A 21444-nucleotide genomic window follows, 5' to 3' on the forward strand; every position below is an offset into this window, starting at 1 on the left:
ATTTGAATCATCGTTGTACCAGCTAAAAAAAAAAACAATATTTAATTGTGAGAATAAAATATTCTAATGACTATAATGATAAGTCAAGAATAAAATCAAATCTGTAGCTGCAAGCCTTTTTTAGCGTTATGGTGGTTAGGGAAAACTGAGTGCGATACCGAAGGGCTCGGGTTCGAATCCCGGAGAAGGCATGGATGTAAAATTGTCTGTCCCTTCATAGGAGAATTGGCAGTTCTTCATGAACAATATATTTTTAAAAAATTAAAAAAGGGAAAAGGAGCATTTACTTTAGATTATATGTATTTAAAAGTTTTATGCATGTCTGAAATTTATAATATTATGTTCTTTGAATAAAATTAAGACTTCTTTTGTTCTTTTTCCTTCAGCTTCTTCAAAGTAATCCTTTTATATAAGTATCCTTTGCATGTTGCGATTCGATAGTTGTGATGACACAAGTCAGGATGAACTACGTAATATTTCAGTACCGTATTTATATTTATTGGATTATTGGAAGAGCACGTTAGGGTTCTTTTCCTAAGGGGAGGGAAGCGTTTGGGGAGGACTTTCTCAGGAAAAGTTTCGTACGCACATTACACATTAGAAAAACCACAAAATTCTCAAGCAGCGTGTTTTTGTGCTGGATCTAGCTACCAGCGTTCAAGGACTCTACCTCTGGACCACTGCAGCCAGATAGAGTTATTAACGGAATAGATTATTAACGGAAATGCATTCATTTTCACACTATTTTTTTGAGAAAGATCAAATTTAAATTTAGATCTCGAAAATGTAAACGCAGAATTTTACAAAAAGAAAATATAGGTACAATAAATCCTCTTGTCGATTACCATCCTAAGATGACCGATGTTTCTGAGAAAATAAGTAAATATAGGTTTTTCACAATGTCACTTTAAGATGACCGCATCAACGGAAGGCTAAAGAGATATGGAATCGTCAACGATCGCTTTGAAACAAATATTTTATATTTAACTTTACATTTATATATTTTTATAAATGATTCTAAAATGTGGTTAAGCTTTTGTGTCTCAGTGTGCCACTACATGGAACACCCAAATTGAATCGCTTCGAAAGCCTCTAAATTCAACTGTAAATAGATAAAAATGCTTTTATAATATACTTTGAACTTTTCTTTTTAAACCGTAGATAGCAGCATATCACAAGGAGACACATAACTTTAATTTATTATGTGTTATTAAAATCCATTTTTTTCAAGTAATTTTCTCTATTTTTTAATGATGTAAAAATTTTATTTGGAGAAAAAATAGGCATAATTTTACTGGCTGTACTCCAAGTTATTTTTTTAGTCTTTCATACAAAAATCATACGCAGAATCATTGAATAAAACCAGGTGTTTCCATTAGCGGGAACACTGCGCCTTTAGCAATCTCATGCTCTTACTAATCAGAACATCTGTGCTCTTAGGAGAGAACATCCGTTGTTTTCGTTTTCTGTTTCCGTTGAATTTTTTTGGGGAGGGAATGAATTCAAACAAAGCAGCATCGAGGGGCGAGGTGGTTTTTGTGTTATGAAAGCATTAATATTGGCATCTCGAAATTTTTGGGGGTAGTTTTTAGGGGGGAATTTCATTAGTAGCTTGACTCAACTTTACTTAGACCTACGCGAATTTTTTGCTGTCTTTTTAGTCTCATTCCCGTTTATTTTCAATAATTGTGTAGATATTTTTCGTGTATCTATATATTATAAGCTTATTTTTCTTTTTTGTTAATATTAATCGTAGTTAATTATTTTAATCTTAGTTGGTTTGTGTTTCCATCAAAAATGTGTGACTTGCTTTGAACAATTTCACGAAGCTAAGAAATAGGAAAATTTATAAACATTTTTGTATATAGGACTTGTGTATATAGATATGTATCTCATTTATCCGTATATATTCAAGAATATTGTGTATATGCAGGAAACCATGTATACAGCCATAATACAGAGTTTTTTCATTCTTATGCAAACGCTTCTACTCATTTTCGTGCTTCACTGCAATGCTCGCTTAGTCGCACTTTTAAAAGCTCTGGCGGCGCGGTGTTCCACCTGATGGAACACCCATAGAATTAAAACGGTAAGTGCAATTTTTAAAACATTTTACCTGTATACTTATTTAGGACTAAATAGACTGAATACAACGTTTCTTGCTGAAATTCCGACTTTAACGTACAGTGCGCCGCAAAGGATTAAATATTTTAGTTCTATGTTACGCAAATTGTATTTCCCTCTTTGTACCGAGGAGATGCGCAGACATAAATTTGTTAGGATCGTAAAGCTCGGGTTTAGAGATTTTAAGTTGCGGTGAGTTTCAACTAAGCAGAGGTTCTCCTGAGTTTACTTTGTGAGCCGCTACTGAAGTCGGAGATTTCAAAGTGTTCTTCGCCGTTCCTCAGCCAACGTAATGTTTGAAAGCCAATAAAGTAGTTTCGGTCAACATTATGACTCTGAGGTTTCTTGGGTTCTACACTGAGGGAACATCAAGTGAATTTACAGTCCACTACTTTTGAACGACGGGACATACAGTTTTCACACACAATTTATTCGGAAATGTTTTAGTTATTGCTTGAACTTTTAGAACGAAGTTCTCAGCGAACCACTTTTTTTTTACGACCACTTCTTAAAAGTATAGCTGTGGAATTCTGGTACTAATTCTCATCTTTTTAAGATTTCCCATTTAGGTAATATTTTATTACTGCGTTTTACAATATAAAGGAAGTATTATAATTACGAAAATTTTCAAGTATCACATTTCAGTGGAAATATCCATTTTGTCCATATCTGAATCCATTTGGATGATTTTTGTGCGACATCTCATACGGACAGAATAAAGACTTCTTCTTTTTCATAGTATATTTTATAATGCATTCAGAAGGGATTTTTTCGTGTTCTCTGTATGTATGTAGATATAATATATGTGTGTATGTATCTCGCATAACTCAAAAACGATTAGCCGAAGAATATTGAAATTTTCTAAAGAGTAGGCTTGCTTCTCTCTTTATATTGCAGGTTAGCTGTACCAACCGTATATGTATATGCTCACGTATATGTACACCAACATCCTTTATCCGGCTTAAAAGTCCCTACACGACCTTTATTTTTGCAATCGTTGCTTGTAGTAATATACTTCCAGTTATCGAAATGTTTTTAAATCACGAAAATATTGATGTTTTGGCGATGTCAATTTTTAAAAAAATTCTTTTTTGACAAATAAGTAAATCCAAATTTTAATACAGTCTCGCGGTTCGTATACTTACATTTGGGAAAGTTTCATACTTGTTATCTATATAGTAAATAAAGAAGAAAGTTTGTGTGTTTGTCCTCTCATAACTCGGTCATTACTATAGCTATCACCACTAAACTTTCTACAATTAGGTCGACGTCACTTTTCTGAAAAAAAAAAAAAAAAAAAAAAAAAAAAGCAGCTAAAATCAGAGCTATAAATTAAAAACTCGGAAAAACGATAATTTTCTTTCTCATTTTCCGAGTGACAACAGTCTCGCAAGATGGAGACGAAAATCTGCTTTATTTCGAAAGTTGTTACCATTGCTCTCTTTCAAATCATAGAGTTTGTTAAAATACGAAAATAGATAAAAGATGAAATAAAAATAGCTTTCCCAAACATTAAATACGTTATTCCCGATTCCGAAAATTCGAGGGAAGTCATTTCGACTATTCTCATCTTAACCACTTTCATGAGCCAAAATACTAATTAAAAATTCTGAAAGTTCTAATTTTCGCACTCATTTTTCCTAGTGGTAACAGTCTCGGGCGTTGGAGATAGAATTGTTTTATTTCGAAAAGTGTTGCTACTGCTCGCTTGCAAATCGTACATTTTGTTAATAAAAAAATTTGTAAATTTTACATAACCTATATATATAAAGAAGAATGTCTGTTTGTGTGTTTGTTTGTTTGTTTGCGTTATTGATTTCTGATCAATTATGATAAATATTTTGCGACATTGAATCGACTAAAGTTGAATATAGGTGAAATATTGGATGAAACTTGAGCTGTTATGGCCATTTGATTAGAAAGACGAAAATCACTAAAAGCTGAGTGACATTGCTTCTGATACAATGAGAGAGAATTATATTTTTCTATCGAAATTTTTTATGTGGGGTTGCATATCGCACCAGACTGAAAAATGTATAACTATAAATCGTATTTTTTACATCGTTACAGAAGGATTACAACGGTATCGTTCTCTCTGTTGTTAGATACATTGCTTTCAATCTAACTTAATTGACATCGGGTACTTCCGCTAATAAAGAAATAAAATTAGAAAAAATTCATAAACGCACGACCAAAATTGTGCAGTATACGTAATTTCAAAATCAGCAACTTTCTTTTAGGAATCGGGTATTCAAGTTTGAAAGAGCAATTCGAAGAAATAAATTTAAATGATCAGCAGCAAAAAGTGTGTATAATTTAATAGGCCTTATAAGTAAATTCACATAACTTATAAGGAACAACAAATAAGGCCTTATTTGTTGTTCGCCTGAGACTTTTGATTTTAGTAAGCATATAATTTTTCGATTTTTTTCATTCGAAAAAATATGCGTCTGTTTCTCGTACATTTCTAGTATACAGTGAATTATTTCATAAGGGCATTACGCGGAAGTTTCTAATTATTAGTTTATATATAGTATATAGACATTGTCAAACATTCGTTTCTTCCAGATGTAAACCACCTGTTTCTCGACCTGGCCCAAACAGCTTTTTACATATTGTTAACTGCAAACAATCATTCGATTTACTGCATAGTTAAATGGAATGTATTCTGACAGCTGAAAAATGTCATCTAAGCAATTTGCAATTTGATTCATTACTAGTAAATCTGAAATCAATTTCGTTATTTTAACAAGAAAGGGCATTTTTATGCATAGTGCTGGAAATAGATTAAAGATTTAATAAAAATTAAATTTTAGGTTCGAGTTCCATTTGACGAATATCAAAATGTTTACCTTGAAATATTAATAAAAGTATTTTGAAAATAGGAATGTAATTTTTAATTATTTTAAATCTATTTACTCTAAAGCAAAATGCCGTTACATTAAATATCAGAGGCACAAGTAGAAGATATAGAACTGGATATAGATGGCTAGAAGTAAGAAACAAACAGAAAAGAAAGAGAGAGATCAGAGTAAAATTATTCATGTTAAATTCAAATGGTAAGAATTTGAAAATGCTATATTTCAATAGCTAAGATTTAGTTAACTCTAACAGGGAGAAGTACCTCATATGGGCATAGTATACATCATAAGTGAAGTGGTGAAAGCATACGGTATCGAGTTTTTACTATTTGAACACTTTCGAAGATCTGAATGATGAGTTTATATATGTCAAATACTCTATTAATTATTTATCTCTATCTATCTGTAATTATACACGTACTGTCCAGCAATGAATGCTCGATGTATAGGTCACAGCCACTATCCCACCAAAAGAGAAAACTTTCATTTATGAAACTTCCTAGTACGTCTGCCAGGGAAACGAAAACAGGCTTTACATCTAACATTATCCTGCACATTTTTATGAAACATTAACATTTTGATTCGACCCTTTTGTTTTATTTTGTTTTGAGTTTTGTTCAAGCAAACGTTTCGAAAATCATTCCTACTTGTAAATACCTGTTTGTTTCTTGTATGTTTGGGGCACCATTGGTCATGTGGTTAGGATTGCAGAATACTGAGAATTTTATGGAACTGATCATCCCAATTGTAATTTCCATTATTTATATACAAAAACAATATAGGAGCATGAAAAACACCAATATGGATAGTTTAATAAGACGAAACTTCAGCTCGTAAGTGCTGATAAAAAACAATGTACAATAACTAAATGTTACTGTAGGATGTTTATTATAGCTTAAATAAACAATATTCTGCTTTTGCTCAAACACAGCGTTAAAAATACCAAGTGGTTGACACGAAGCCACATAAATTTCATTTGACTAATTATTAATATATTATTATATCATAATATTAGTTAGCAGTGGTAAATCTAGGTATTAAAAAACCGTAAACACGAATTTTTGAAAATTTTAATATTTCTCCTTTGGCCACGTTTGAATTATCCATTTGAAATTAGGCATCAAGAAGGTGGCAAGGGGCCTTCATTTTCAAGGAATGATTTCTACCGGCAGTAATTTTACAATAATATTATAAGATTAGACATAATAAATCTGACAGCATGAATGCATTATATGAAAAAAACACGGAATTTGCATTATTTTGCTGTAGAATGTTATACTAATTCTCGATTATCCGTGTGTGTAATACCCGTCTTGCAATTTGGAACTAGGTACCGTTGAAGCAATTTTAAGCGACCAGCGAATATATTTTTCATTTAGTCAGTTTGTCGAAATTTTAATCTTTAATTGCAGTTTTACATTATTTTGATTACCATTAAAAACGAACGTGAGTAACTCATCTGAAAATCTATAAGCTGTGAGAGAAATCATATTGAATGATCTGAGCATACAGAGGAGACTAATTATATGCCTTTGGCTTTACAATCCTTGTTAGAATATTTCATTTTCAGAGTTGTGTTTTTGTGTTTATTGCAGCTTGTAGGATGAAGAGTGAAATTGCTTGGAACTCCGTGCATTAAATAAGTGCAAACATTGGTTACAGACCTTGTTAATTAAAAAAAAATAAATTTTACAAAAAGTAATGTTACAGAATACATATAATTCTTTTACATTCCGAATCAATTTTTCGTACCTAGTTGAGTCACATAAATTATGACAAACTTTGAGAAATTAATTTAAAAGAATTAAATATGAAAAAAAAGAATTTAACAAAACAATTATAACTTGGCTGTGCGAGAAATCTCACAAATACTACGTTTATGTTTCTGAACAAATGCATAATATTCCCTCCATTTCTATCTATCAATTTTATCAATTATCTCTCACACCCTTTTTTATGAAAATCTGTGATAACACTTTAGAAACATTTAAAAAGTAAATGAAACTTATACAGATTGGACTGTCAAATACCTCGAAAAATTAGTTGTTAAATTTCAAAAAATTTCAGATTTCATTACGAGATATATCTGACATCGAAACAGGTCTCAATTCGATAATGTCATGGATTTTTAGAATTATGTTTACAGTTTGAAATTATTTTTATTATATGAAAAATATTAAATAAATTTGTTATATATCAGTTTCCTTGCACACTCTTGTGCTATATGTACTTTAACGTACAAAGAACGTTATAGAATAATACGTTATAGAACGTTATAGAAAGAGCGTTATAGAATAGTGTTATCAATGGTTATTTAAACAGAACTGCTGTGCGTTTTTAAGGCCGAGCGGTAGCTTTCTAATTAACACGCTGAGTTCGGCGCCGAATTTGCTGTCCTTTCCGTTCAGCCGGCAGTGAGCTAAGCCTTAAAGCTAAGCCGTATTTTTGTTTAGAATGTTTCAATACATTTCATTAATGCTAAATTTGATCACATTTCATTGAGACTATATTTATTTTTTAACTTATACTGTCGGTTCCCAGGGACCGACGCCGGCCAAACGGAAAGTTCACTGTCGGTCCTCAGAGACCGGCGCCGCGCTCAACGTGTTAAGAAAGTTTCGGGCCGGTAAGTAAATATGTATTTAATTCAAATATATGAATTGATATGTAATCTATATATATGATTGATTGTATTTGAGTTCCATTTCGAATACTCAAAACTTAAACACAAAGAACTAGAGGCAGCAGATACATAAATCAGTTTATTGAACGGAATTTAACAGAATCGTTACAGGTGATGAGATGTGGGTAGCTCACTTCACCACAGAAAACACCAACTCACGATTGATTGGCGTCACAGGGATCCACGCGCCGGACGATCCTCAGTCTATGCACGGAAATTGAAGTCCACGGTATTCTGGGATAGTAAAGGCAGTCTGCTCATTGACGTATTGGCGAGTGGTGCTCCGGTGAAAGCTGATCTTTATTGCGCTTTACTAGAGAACATCTGAAGAGCCATTCAGAACAAATGGTTTGGGATGCTCAGTGCTGGTGTTGTGGTGTCCTACGACAACATCGGACGCATACGGGGAATTCCACAAAATATATGTTGCAGACGTTTCGCTGGGAGATGTCTGACCATCCATTCTATGGCTTGCTGTTAAGTACTTCCACGTGTTATTGCACCTGAAGACGTTCTTGTCTGGGCACACTTTCCTACAGGTGAAATGTTGCAGACAAATGTGACGGGCTGCCTTTCTTCCCAGGCGACAGACTTCTATGACACTCTAATGGAAATAGGTAACCGACGCTATGACAATTGGTATGGTTCCGATGTTTCTTATGCTGAAAAGTAGCAGAAATATAGCTGTATCTTTTGCAATAGGTTTTCCCAGGTAATAAGACTTTGTTTTTTATGGTTTACGGCAAAGTAATTTTTCGGACGACATTCTCATTGTTTAAATAATCATTATCAAATGAATATACCTTCATCTAAATCAATATCTAACTCATTGAAATCATCATCTATATAAATTTCCTTCTAAATCCAATCAACTTCATCTGCTAATCTAAGACATCTAACTAAGCATAACTACCCAAAACACATCTTCATGTTAAACCATCATATATATATTATCATCATCATCGTCATTGAAAATATCGCCAAATTAAGATAAATCATCATAGCTCAAATCAACTAAATAAAAAGCAGTATCATCTAAATCACCACCATCAACAATATGATTCTCATTTGATCATCGTCTTCATCACCTCAACCTTCTAAATCACCATCAAAATTGTTATCTGAATAACCAAAAAGAAATTATAAAATTATCACCAGATAATTCAAAACCATCATTTAAATAATCATCATCATCGAAATCATACCTTCAGTTTAAATCGTCGTATATATCATCATCACCATTATCATCGTCGAGATAGATAAATCATAATCTTCCAGATCATCTAAATAGAAAGCAATATCAACCAATTCATCATCTTCTTCATCCTCATTTAATCATCGTCTTCATTGTCTAACTCCTCTAAATTATTATATAAATCACTCTCACATCATGTATGAAATCGTCATCAGTCAAAACTATGTCACCATCAAATTCATCTAAATATTTATTATCACTTAATACACATCGTCATTTTAACCATCATGTATATCGCGTCACCATGATCATCGTCAGAATAAGATAAACCATCATCACCCAAATCACATGAGTCATTCTAAACCATCCTATGTATCATCTTCATCATCATCATTGAAGTCGTCGTCAGAATAAAAGAACTTCACCTGGATACAAAGCCCGATCACCTAAAGTTTTATTATCATCCTGCTCAATTATTCATACTCTTCATCACTAAACCATATACTCACGATCACCTAAATAAAAAATCATCAGCATTTATTCTAAATTGTCGTCCTCAAAATTCCAGTTAAATTATTCAAATCATCGTCGTTTAAATCATGACTTTTTAGTGTTTCGCTAGTGTGCCGTCAAATAGAGCCAGTTTCATTCAGGTACAGACAGAAGGATATCACCGGAAGTTCACTATCGTTGGTACAGGTGTAGTAACCGACCGCCCTCAGGAGATGCCAGAGGCTTGGGGACGTAGCCGAAACCTATGCCATCCTAGATAACGTGACACTCGGAAGTGACGTAAGAGTTTGAATAACGTAATGTTTCAAAAAGTTTGGTTTTTGTGACAACGAAAATATTTTTTAAAGTTTCATTTCTTCCGGAAACGACGAATTGTTTTCTTTTTTTTTTTAGGCAACGGCCTCTTGAAACCCTTGAAATCTTGTTTGTAATGACATTAAAAATTTCCCTTTTATCATTAAATCTGTATTTGTTTTTAATTGAGCATCTCATTATTTACTGTTTGTTCATTTCGCATAATTTTAATATAATAATAATAAGCCAAATGCAAAATGTTAATCGTTAAAGAGAAATGCGACCAGAGATATAAAATTAAAAATTAAATGACAAAGAATTAAATTTATATATCAAGTTTTACCAGAATAGAAAAAAAGAGAAAGGACTTTAAAGAATAGAATAGTTGAAGGGGTGTTGAAAACCAAAACATTTCATAAAATGAGGATTTCTGATATTTGCATTTTCAAATTCTCTACAATATTAGCTTTCTTAAAACACCGTTCTTTAATCTCTATGAAAATTAGGACTGTACAAAATCTAGCTTTAATTTGTCATTGAATACTTTGATAATTGAGAATTTTTACATAAAATCGCGTTTTTCCCCCGAAAGTCATTTTTTATACTCGATGTAGTACCTGTTCTCAAGAACTACTGCTGACAGGTATCTGAAATTTTTACACCTTATTTACTACGCTTCCAAATATTTGCCGAAATGAGCTTTTGATTATAATCAGTGCTAAAATTTACTATGCGTAACAAAATATACTGTAAAATACTCTAAAATTTAAAATGATAAAAAAGCTCGTTTCAGGATATTCAGCTAGGTATTGTGATGTTCCTTCCCTTAGCGAAAGACGTTTCCAGAACATTTTATCCGCGAGGGGCGAAAGACGGTTAAAGGAATGGACGTAGTTTCGCCGGAAAACAGAGTGGAGGCAAGCTGGTGGGAAGAATACAAGTCTTGTGAAAAAGGAAATCACTAAATAGTGAAAATAATAAATAAATATGGTTGTAAAAAGTTACTGAAAGTTATAAAATGAAATTCGGTGATAGTTCACGAATGGATCTACGATGAGAGAAGATTTTTATGACGAAAGAAAATGGCGCGTTTAGGGCCATGTGTGCGAATAAATTCATCCGATTTGTGAAAGCGTGATGTGCTAAAAAGTTAACAGCCAGTGAGTGGTAAAATGGGATCATCAGTGTTCATCATCCTAGTGAAATCGTGAAAAGTTAAATCATGGGTAATGTGAATTACCGTGTTGTAATCATGTCAAGTTACGTGCCACTGCAGTGTGCTCATGATTAAAGTTAACAGCGTCAAGTTTTGCTCTTCGTTCGATATTTTCACTATCGGGATCAAAGGTAAGTCCTTCTTAATTTATATATTAACCATATTAACTTAGAAAATTATAATTGTTTTTATGTCTGTTAATAACATGATTCGAATGTCAGGCGTTAAAGCCAGTAGACACCGAGAAAGTATATTTTATATGGAAATGAGAAATTAAGGTTCTTATTTTTATCAAGATATAGGAGATTCTTAGAGTTTCTTAGAGCAAGGGAAACGATTATTGAAACATTTGAAAATAATGAAAGGAGTTATGTTTGACCCACCATCGAAAGCTGAGAAATGGCTGTTCTTTTTACATCATGCTGAAGTGATTCTTAATCTCTATAAAATATCTGAAGAAGGGAAAATTATTTTGCAGAGTTGAAAAACAAAAGTTAAAAGTTTGATCGCGACTCTCGATGAAATGGATTGAAATAACAATATTATGATTAAAGACACCGTATTAAAAGGATTCGAGATTCCTCGAAAAACCGATCGAGGCAGCTTGGTGGCGTGAATACGAGACTTGGTACTTTAGCGATTGGACCGGCAGCCATGCCCTGTGGAAAGAGATTACTTAAAACATGTTTTGCGCGCCTTATATTATGTATATAGTTGAGATTACTTAAAACATGTTTTGCACGCCTTATATTATGTATATAATTAAATGTATACTATACTAGTGATATTTGTTTTATTGTATATTGTGTACCGTTATGTGTAATAAATTAGAGGATAAAATTTCAAAGATAGAGATTATTTTCCTACTATGGCGAGTGCATAGACGAACCTGCCTCGTGGTTGAAAGAGCGCGAGGTGATAGATGTACTTTAATTACGTAAAAACCTTCAAACCTGTAAGAACAGCAGATTTTCAGAGAAGGTAATCCAAAAATGGCCAATTCAACATTGTTGCTATAAGGTTTCCAACACCCCTTAATAAAAAGGAGTAAAATATTTTTAAAAAATGGCATTTATGGAAATACGAAAAAGAAATATGTTTAGCTTATAAGAGTATATAATATTTCTGTAAAATAAATAAATTGAGCATTTAAAAGCAATTTTTTAAAATAAAAAACCAAAAGGAAATATTTATAGTTTTGAAAATCAGTATTACTTTTGTAAAATGAAAGAACTTAAAATCTTTTTAAAGTAAAAATAGCGAAAAGAAAAATTTAAATTAAAGTTTCACGTTATTAAACTAAATATTGAAGAGAAAAACATTTTTGACACGAGAAAGGGAAAATAAAATAATTTAAAAGTCAAAATTGCATTTATACAAGTTGCAACTTTGATAGAGATTCGCGTTCCTTTAAGCCTCGGGCGTCTCCCTATGACGGTCGGTTATATTAAGCTTGTTATTGTAAACTGACTATTCAAATTACAGTCGGTATGCGCAAAGGAGGCCTGAATCTTCATCCTGAAAAATAAACAAAATTATTGTTACACATCACATAAAAATATCAGTTAAAATGATAATTCAATTCTGAGTCACAAGCATGAGAATATTTGAGAAGGTTATATGGCATACGCAAATAACCAAAATGAAAGGTACTCGAAACGCAGGTCTGTGCACTGTCTGCAAAAGTTCAGACCGGATCTTGGTCGTTTGTGGTAGGCATTGACTTGCAAGTACAAATGTGTTTTGAAAAACGTAAATGTTTGCGCTTTGGTACTTTTAAATTTAAAGTCATTTGTTTTGTAAAAATTACGAAGCCTAGCTCTTCATATGTTTCTCCGACACTCATATATTTATGAGGAAAACGTTTGCACTCGTTATGAAATAATTTTGAACATAAGTATCTCCGCCTGATTTCGATTGACATCAGTCAATTGTTTTGTGATTTATTTCTTATAACCAAATGGAAAGTTTCCGAAATGAAGTCTAGGTATTGGAGGAAAGAATAATTAGTAAAATGTAGAAAACTGATACTTTTATTTTCAGATTTTTTGAAATGAACTCATTATGCAACGTGCCAAAAAAATTAAAAAGACTTCTCTCAAAATTAAATTTTCAACGTTCTATTTTGGAAATGAAAATACCAATTAACAATAGACAGAACTCGTCCTTGACTTTGTAAATTATTCTAGAAATCCTTGACTTCCTATAGCTGGTAAAAACCTGAAATCTCTTACTAAATTTGGCATGGAATATGCCAGTAAATTTCAAAGGTAAAAATGTGCGCCATTTTTTTTTGCATAAAATTTCTCATATAAATAATTCTTGGATTATACTTTTTTTGAAAAGTATCTTGACCCAAAACGTTTAAACTGTTTTCTTAAAACATTCGTTTGCTATTGAAAATTTCATAAATATAACTAGACTGAGTTTTGAATAAATGAAATTACAACGCATAAGCACATTGTTGGAACATTTTGTATAAGAAAACGTAATCGCATATAAATAAAGTTCTTATATCGCTTAATTACAATGCATCAGGTCTTTAGTAAATACAGAAAGCAATAAAATACACATGGTGGTTTGGCAATACCAAAAACATCATATCCCGCAACAGCTCTTCTTGATTATTTCATACCTTAGGAAATACGAGACTGCTGATTAACACATAATTAAAAGTGGATAAACATTCCTTTTTGAACGTTTCTTTGAACCTTGATATAAAGTTCTATGAATATATGCAGTTGGATAAGACAGCTCAGGGTCAAACAAATTTTAAAATGAAATTTCTATAAATTAATTTCATGAGTTCAATTATGAAAGATATGCCGTGCAATATTTATTTGCACAATTTAAAGCCAGTAGCACAACATAAATTTATTGTTGAAAAATATTGTCATGTGTAAAGCTATGTGTTAAAAAAGTCAATAAACTGTGACTTTCCAGGTAAAACCGGAAGATCTCGCAGGCATGAAAGGCACTGAAAACATAGATCTGAACTACGAAAGAGTGTACTTAGTTGCTGCTAAAATAATACTGGTATCTTAAAGTTAGCATGACTAATTACTAGCTAATAATATATCAGTAGTTACACATACCGAGCAAAATATTATCAAATGCCGTCCATATACTAAGAATACCATAAAGTTCTTGATAATAAAAATGTTGTTGATAATAAATTTTGGTAAAATAAAGCAGGTATATGATTTATTTGTTCTATTTTTCTTTTCCGGGTCTTGCTTCGTTTGGTCATTAAATCAATCGTTCTACAGTCGGTATCCAGTTCTGGCTCTTTTCGCAGTTCAACCGGTTTCCTTTTCGGGTTTGACAGTTCTTTTCCGGTTCCAGCTTGTCTTTCAGATTTGGAATCTTTTCCGTTTTTTGCTTCTTTTCCAGGTATTGCGTCTTTTCAGACTCCTCTATATTTTCCATTTCTGGCATCTTTTCCGGCTCTTGCTTCTTTTCCAGTTTTTGCATTTTTTCCAGTTCCTTCTTCATTTTCAGGTCTCTCTTTTTTGGTTTTTGCAATTTTTCCCTCAACTTTTGCCTTTCCAGTTCATTTTTGTGTGCTTGTTTTAGCATCTCTTCAATATGTTTCTCCATTTTCAGTTCTTCTTTCTTTTCTACTTTTTGTATTCCTTCCCGTATTTTCTTCTTTTTCAGTTCTTCTTTCTTTTCTAGTTTTTGAATCCATTCCAGTAATTGCTTCTTTTTCAGTTCTTTCTTCTCTTCTAGTTTCTGTTGCTTTTCCAGTTTTTGTTTGTTTTTCAGGTCTTCCTTCTTTTCCAGTTTTTGCTTCTTTTTCTGCTCTTGTTTCATTTTCAGTTCTTGCTTCTTTTCCAATTTTTGCTTTTTTTTCAGTTCTTGCTTCTGTTCTAACTCTTGTATCTTTTCCTGTTCTTGCTTCTTTTCTAGTTTTTGTATCTTTTCCAGCTTTTGTTTCTTTTTCAGTTCTTGCTTCTTTTCTAGTTTTTGTGTCAATTCCACTTTTCTCTTGTTTTTGAGTTCTTGCTTCTTTTCCAGTTTCTCCTTCTCATCCTGTTCTTCGTTTCTATTCAGTTTTTGATTCTTTTCCAGTTTTTGCATCTTTTCCGGTTCTCGCTTCTTTTCCAGTTCCTTCTCGTTTTCCAGTTCTTTCTCGTTTTCCAGTTTTTGCTCCTTTTCATGATCACAAGTAGGATTTTCCAATCTACAAAAAAATCGGTATATCTTTATTTCAGTAGTAAAATAGTGAAGGTAATGCAATGCCGATCACGTTTAACATGTACAACACTTCCATATTTAGATACTATATAACACTTTTGGCTCAGTTTCATAGGGAAAAAACTCCCCGTAGATTATTGCCTGGCAGAATTGTTTTCTACAAAGGGTGAATTTGTTGTTTTCGTTGTTCTGACCTAAAGCCAAGCAGATAAGTTAAAGTATTTTGCGTTATTTGTATGCAATAAGCGGCCTCCATGAATCTCACGTAGAGCGTAATAATTTGCAAAGTTTCAGTGCCTTACTTTTCCTTACTTAATTTTTACATAAGTTGCAATAATAATAACAGAAATAATAAACAGGTGGCTTAAAAACAGAGGGAAACAATGACGAAAATTGCAAAATAGGAGGAAAAAAGAAAACTGAAATGAAAAGGGAAACAACTACAAACAAAGGATGGAAAAAGCATTTTAGAAGATATACACGTAACGTTCTTTCTGAATCAGCAAAACCTGTATTTTAACGAGCCTCTTTGCATCGCTGGCTGCACAGATTTCAAATTTTCTCTCGTTATTCCAAATTCGGATCATATTGCTGGTCTTTTTCGTCGTCCAGCAGAGCCGCACTACGATTTTTGCCACTGTTTGTTTTCAATTTAAACTTTTATTCTCATTCTTCAGTTGCATTCTTAAAGTTTATTTATTTATACAGGAAGAAAGATAGAAATCAATCAAATCAAAGTAAATTAGGAAAAGATATACCTGTTTTCTCCTATATTTATTGTTCCCCGTAATTTCTTTTGCCTGTTGCATTAAATTTATTGAAGGAAAATTTACAAAATCTTTCAAAATGTATTTCCTAAATCCTTATGCGAATTTAGCCCTTCTGATCATTTCGGCCACACTTTAATGGCTTTTACAATTTGATGTTTGAATACTGACAGCTGCCTATACTGAAATATGTTCTCCATTGTCCTCGAAAAAAGAAAAATTAAAGTTCCAGGAAATTTTGCAATGAAGGACACATATATCTTATTTGAAGGGCAAGAGGAAAAGAAAAAGATATTTTCGGATGGGAATATGTAGCATTTTAAACACCGTGTTTGTAAATGTCATCATATAGTAGCAACACTTGAGTCATAAGTAATTATACACATATATGAGAGAGACGACGATGACGAAAAATTAAATGGCAAAACATGGCCGAAAACACTTTCCTGGCCGGTGCAAACAACACAAAACACAAGAAAGATCGGACACCAGTTACGCTTAGCACAAGAGAAATTAAAAAGTAGGAACAAAATTAGACACTTATGGACCTCAAAAAAGGTGTTCGAAATTACGACCTGCACCCTGTTACAGGTATCCCATCTCTCGCACATCCAACATGAGATGTTCTGGAAAATACCGTGCATCCCCAGGATTTTCCCAGCACCTGCCACAATATGTGCCACAAGTTCCTGTTGGACTTCTAAGTGGGGTTTCGTGCACTTATGTGTTGAAGTACCCCGAGACGAACTGATAATGCAAGTTAGGTCTCGTGATCTTGCTGAACAATGCACTGGACTATCCCTACCAAAACCATGTTTAGGATACGTTCCGACGAAGGAACTTTCGAATACTTTCTTTGATGGCGATCCCCTGCTTTTGTTCTTATTTCTTGGTTTCCGCTGCGATAAGGAAAATAAACAAATATCTTTACAATGTTCGTACTCTATTTTTCTCGTGTTGTCTCTCGTCACTATGGGCCAGGAAAGCGTTTCCGACAATGCATTGCAATAAAAGATTATATATATATATATATAAACTATATATATATATATACATATATATATATATATATATATAATCTTATAAACATATGTTACCTTGAAAGACCGAAATTGGAGAATATCGACTTTCACCGGAAAATGTCAACATTCACCAAATACGTCGGTGAAAGATCAAATATTGCATTACATTCTTCTACATTCGAACCCTCACCGGTGTATGTCGACAATCACAGATATGCTCTGGTGCAGATTGAAAAGGGCGGAGTATATGTACACACTGTTATTGCAAAAGGAAGTGTTCCACAAATAAATGCAGTTGTAAAAGCAAGGGCCTCTTGTGCCATTGAAAGTGTTATATATTATATACATATATATATATATATATAATCGTATAAACATATGTTACTGTGAAAGACCGAAATTGGAGAATGTCGACTTTCGGTAGATTGAAAACAGAAGAGTATATGTACACACTGTTATTGCAAAAGGAAGTGTTCCACAAATAAATGCAATTGTAAATGCAAGGGCCTCTTGCGCAATTGAAAGTGTTATATATATTATATATATATATATATATATATATGTATATAATCGTATAAAAATATGTTACCTTGAAAGACCGAAATTAAAGAATGTCGACTTTCACCGGAGAATGTTAACATTCACCAAATACGTCGGTGAAAGATCGAATATTGCATTACATTCTTCTACATTCGGACCCTCACCGGTGTATGTCGACAATCACAGATATGCTCTGGTGTAGATTGAAAAGAGAGGAATATATGTACACACTGTTATTGCAAAAGGAAGTGTTCCACAAATAAATGCAGTTGTAAAAGCAAGGGCCTCTTGTGCAATTGAAAGTGTCATAACAGTTTAAGTTGTTGCAATAAATAAGATTTGAATCACGTAATTTAGTAAACATAGCTTGAGTAAGCTCCCTGTTCCGAGTCAGGATAGTTCATGTTTCCAAAGCAAGTAAAGAGGAATACAAGTCCTGATAGTGGCGCCCGACGAAGAAAAATAACCATGGCCGAGTTTCAAGAAGAACCTGTGGTGCAAAATTTTGAGAAGCGGCTCAGAATCCAGAAATGCCAGCTGCCGCCCTGGAAGGATTTGGGTACATCGTACAGACCATGCGCGCATCGATGAAACCAGAAGCAACATTTAATGGAAACTCACCGGTAACCAGTTTTTTGGAAAAATTGGATGACCACTTCATGCTGTATCCAGTCCATGAGTTCCATAAAGTCACCTTAGCTACCAGCGCTTTGAGGGGCCAAGTGCTTAATTGGTTCAAATGTATAGGCAGAAGCCTCTTGGGTCAAGCGGGAAGTCCCACCTATACTTACGAAAATTTTAAGACTGCCTTAGTAAAAGCCTTCGCTGTCGTAAGAGATCGTGCAGATTTAGAAACGGAACTCTTCAGCATATACCAGCAACGAATCGAAAATCTTTCGACCTTTATTTTAAGAAAAATTCACGTCTTTAAACTCTTGTATGGAAACCGTCTGGATCCTAAGATAATCCAAGTGATTTTGCCGAGTTTAGTTCCCCAAGTACAAGACTTTATTTAATTAAGGAATCCGACTACACTGGAAAAGTTATTTGAGCTAACAATCCAGTTTGAAAGTAGAAGAACGGCGGACATCGAATGAAGACGCCAGTATGAGCAACGAAGCCAATTTGGTGCGCCAAGACCACAGCAAAGGCAAGAACACGGCTACGGAAGCAAATCGAATCAGAGGGCAAGGAAACCTGAGTATCCAAAAACAACCGGCGAACGTCGACAGTTCAATAGTAAGCTAGAAAAAAAGTCTAAATGCCAGCGGAAAAACAAGGATGTCATGGAAAGGAAGAAAGAAAATTTAAACTAATACGGATTTCTGCTGACGGGAGTTTGCGGAAATCCGGAGGCCAAAAAAAGCCCTCTTTCTTCAAGTTAAATACAGTTATTGTGAAAAATTTGACTCTTCCAAAGATTGAAGTTAGAGTTTTATAAAAGATTTTGCAGCTATTGTTGAACCATTGTTAAAATTAAAAAGGAAAAAGGCAAGATTCTCGTGGACGGCCGAAGCCAATAGTGCTTTCGAAAAATTAAAGCAAGCATTAACGCAAGCCCCTGTTTTGAAATTTCCTTAAAACGATGAGAATTTAGAAACTTCAATGGATGCTTCGGATTATGCGCTAGGAGCGGTACTTTCGCAAAATCAGCAGCCCGTGACATTTTTTAGTAGAGCTTTAAATTAAACACAAAGAAATTATTCCGCGACTGAGAGAGAGGCACTTGCAGTTCTGTTAGCAGTGCAAAAGTTCCGAGTCTATTTTGGAAAGGATCCAATAACATTGTATTCTGATCATGCGGCGGGAACTAGATTGTACTCAGGGAAAAACTTATACCCAAGGTTAATAAGATGGGCACTAAAGTTACAAGAGTATAATCTGGTAATTAAGCACACGCCCCGGAAAGGAAAATATCGTAGCAGATGCCCTATCCATATTAAAAATAGATGAAGAAGGTAATACTGTAAAGGTGGCAATGCTCACAGCATGTAAGTTACATTCCCGAGAAACTGTGATAACCGAACTGAGTAAGGATCCTGAATTTAAAAATATTTATGATTATTTAAAGGATCCTGAAAATTTTAGCCACCAAGATATTGTGGCGATAAGAAATAGGGCGGCCCATTACGAACTAATAGATGGTTCATTATATTATACAAAAACTAAGAATTCCAACAACGAATTTCGACCTGTTATCCCAGCTAGTCTTAGATTAAATATACTGCAGGAGTTACACGACTCCCCTTTAGCATCTCATGCTGGTATTCGAAAAACCATCCAACGCGTACGCGAAGCAGTTTATTTTCCTGAGCTGCAAAAGTTAACAAAGGCGTATGTCCAGTCCTGCCCAACATGTCAAGCAGTTAATTATATTAATTTCCGCCCGGCCGGGTTTCTAGATAGTATTAAATCGGAATTTCCAAATGAAATAAATGGCATCGATTTATTGGGCCCTTTCCCAAAAAGTCAGTTAAAAAAAAGTCGCTATCTCCTTGTTATGGTTGATCATTTTAGTAAGTGGATCGAAATTGTTCCCTTAAAACGAGTTTCCGCGAAATTAGTTACTGATTCAATTTTAAATAAATATATTTTAAAATACGGGGCGCCCCTAAAAGTGATATCGGATAATGGTCCTCAATTTGTAAGTAATATATTTGAAGACATGTACCAAAAACTGGGCATACGTCATTTAAAAATGGTCCCGTATCGGCCGCAATCAAATATAGCGGAACGGGTGAATAGAAATATAATGAAAATTGTCCGTAGTTATGTTAAAAATTTTCATAAAAGCTGGGTTAACTATGTCAATGAATTAGGTTTCGTCCTTAGGACCGCAAAACATGATACGACGGGCAAAACTCCTGCTGAGTTATTTTTAGGCAGAAAGATTATAACGCCGTTAGATAAATTATTTTATGTTCAACAAAGAGCCCCAGTTGTCCCGGTTCCGCTAAGACCAGCTGCCATCAAACGGCCGAGACCACAGGGAGATGCTAAAAAAAAGGTCTTCAAGGGTGACCGAGCTGGAAGAAAAAGAAAGCTCATGGAGGAAGGAACCGAAGGGCGAACCCGCACAAGAAGGAAGATCAACGAGACTGTAGTCTTCGCTACCTTCCAGGACTGGGCAGAAAAAATGATGTCTGAATATCACAAAGATAAGTAAAACTTTTGTTACTTTGAAACCATAAGTTAATTTTTCAATCTTACTGCAAGTGGCAGAATACAAGAATTTTTACCTCATGTGTGGCCTACCTTTATCGCCAAAAAGGCGAGAAAGGAGGTTACCTATTTTGGTATTGTTTTTCAATTACTCGCGAGTAAAACTAAAATTAATGTATAATAGGAATGTGTAAATACTTGAATATTGAAAAAGCATTGATAATCTTTGAGAAAGGTATCTTAAGAAAATTGTAAAAATTATTGTATAAAATTTTATTTAAAAGATTCTGGCAAGAAAGAAGTTTTAATCTGAAAGACTTTTGAAATGTAGAATTTCAATGCAGAAGAATTGGCACTTGCTTGGAAAAGAATAGAAGTTAACAATGTACTACTAATGTATGTTTTAAAATGAGTAAAATTAACGGCATGTTAATATGTCCTTATATACAACGTGAACTGTTATCTTAAAAGTTAAGAAATATTGTGATATGTTAAAAGTAAAAATATTAGAGTAATGCCAAAAATTTTAACTTATTCGTGTGACTGTAAAAAGAGCAAATTATTGTGAATATGTGATAAAGGTTGAATGAATGTAGTTAGGCTCTCTGACGCTACACTTCAGAGTTAGCCACTTTTCAGAATAGTACCTCAAGGTTTAGAGATGAATATAAGGTGTGTTCTGAGGTCTTGTTATGTTGAATTTTAACACGTTAGTGTTTTGATTGCAGGCGGTAGTGTTGAACACTTGTACATAGACACGCTCGTGTTTGGTGTTTTTCTTTACAACACAAGTCAGAGAGCACGGGGAGATAATTAATTAACGTCATGAATGAAATAAGAATTTTAAAGGAGAAATATAAATATTCA

The sequence above is a fragment of the Stegodyphus dumicola genome, chromosome 5 (genome assembly GCF_044657685.1).
Source record: "Stegodyphus dumicola isolate Sdum_Otavi_A_Nest chromosome 5, ASM4465768v1".
NCBI lineage: Eukaryota > Metazoa > Arthropoda > Arachnida > Araneae > Eresidae > Stegodyphus > Stegodyphus dumicola.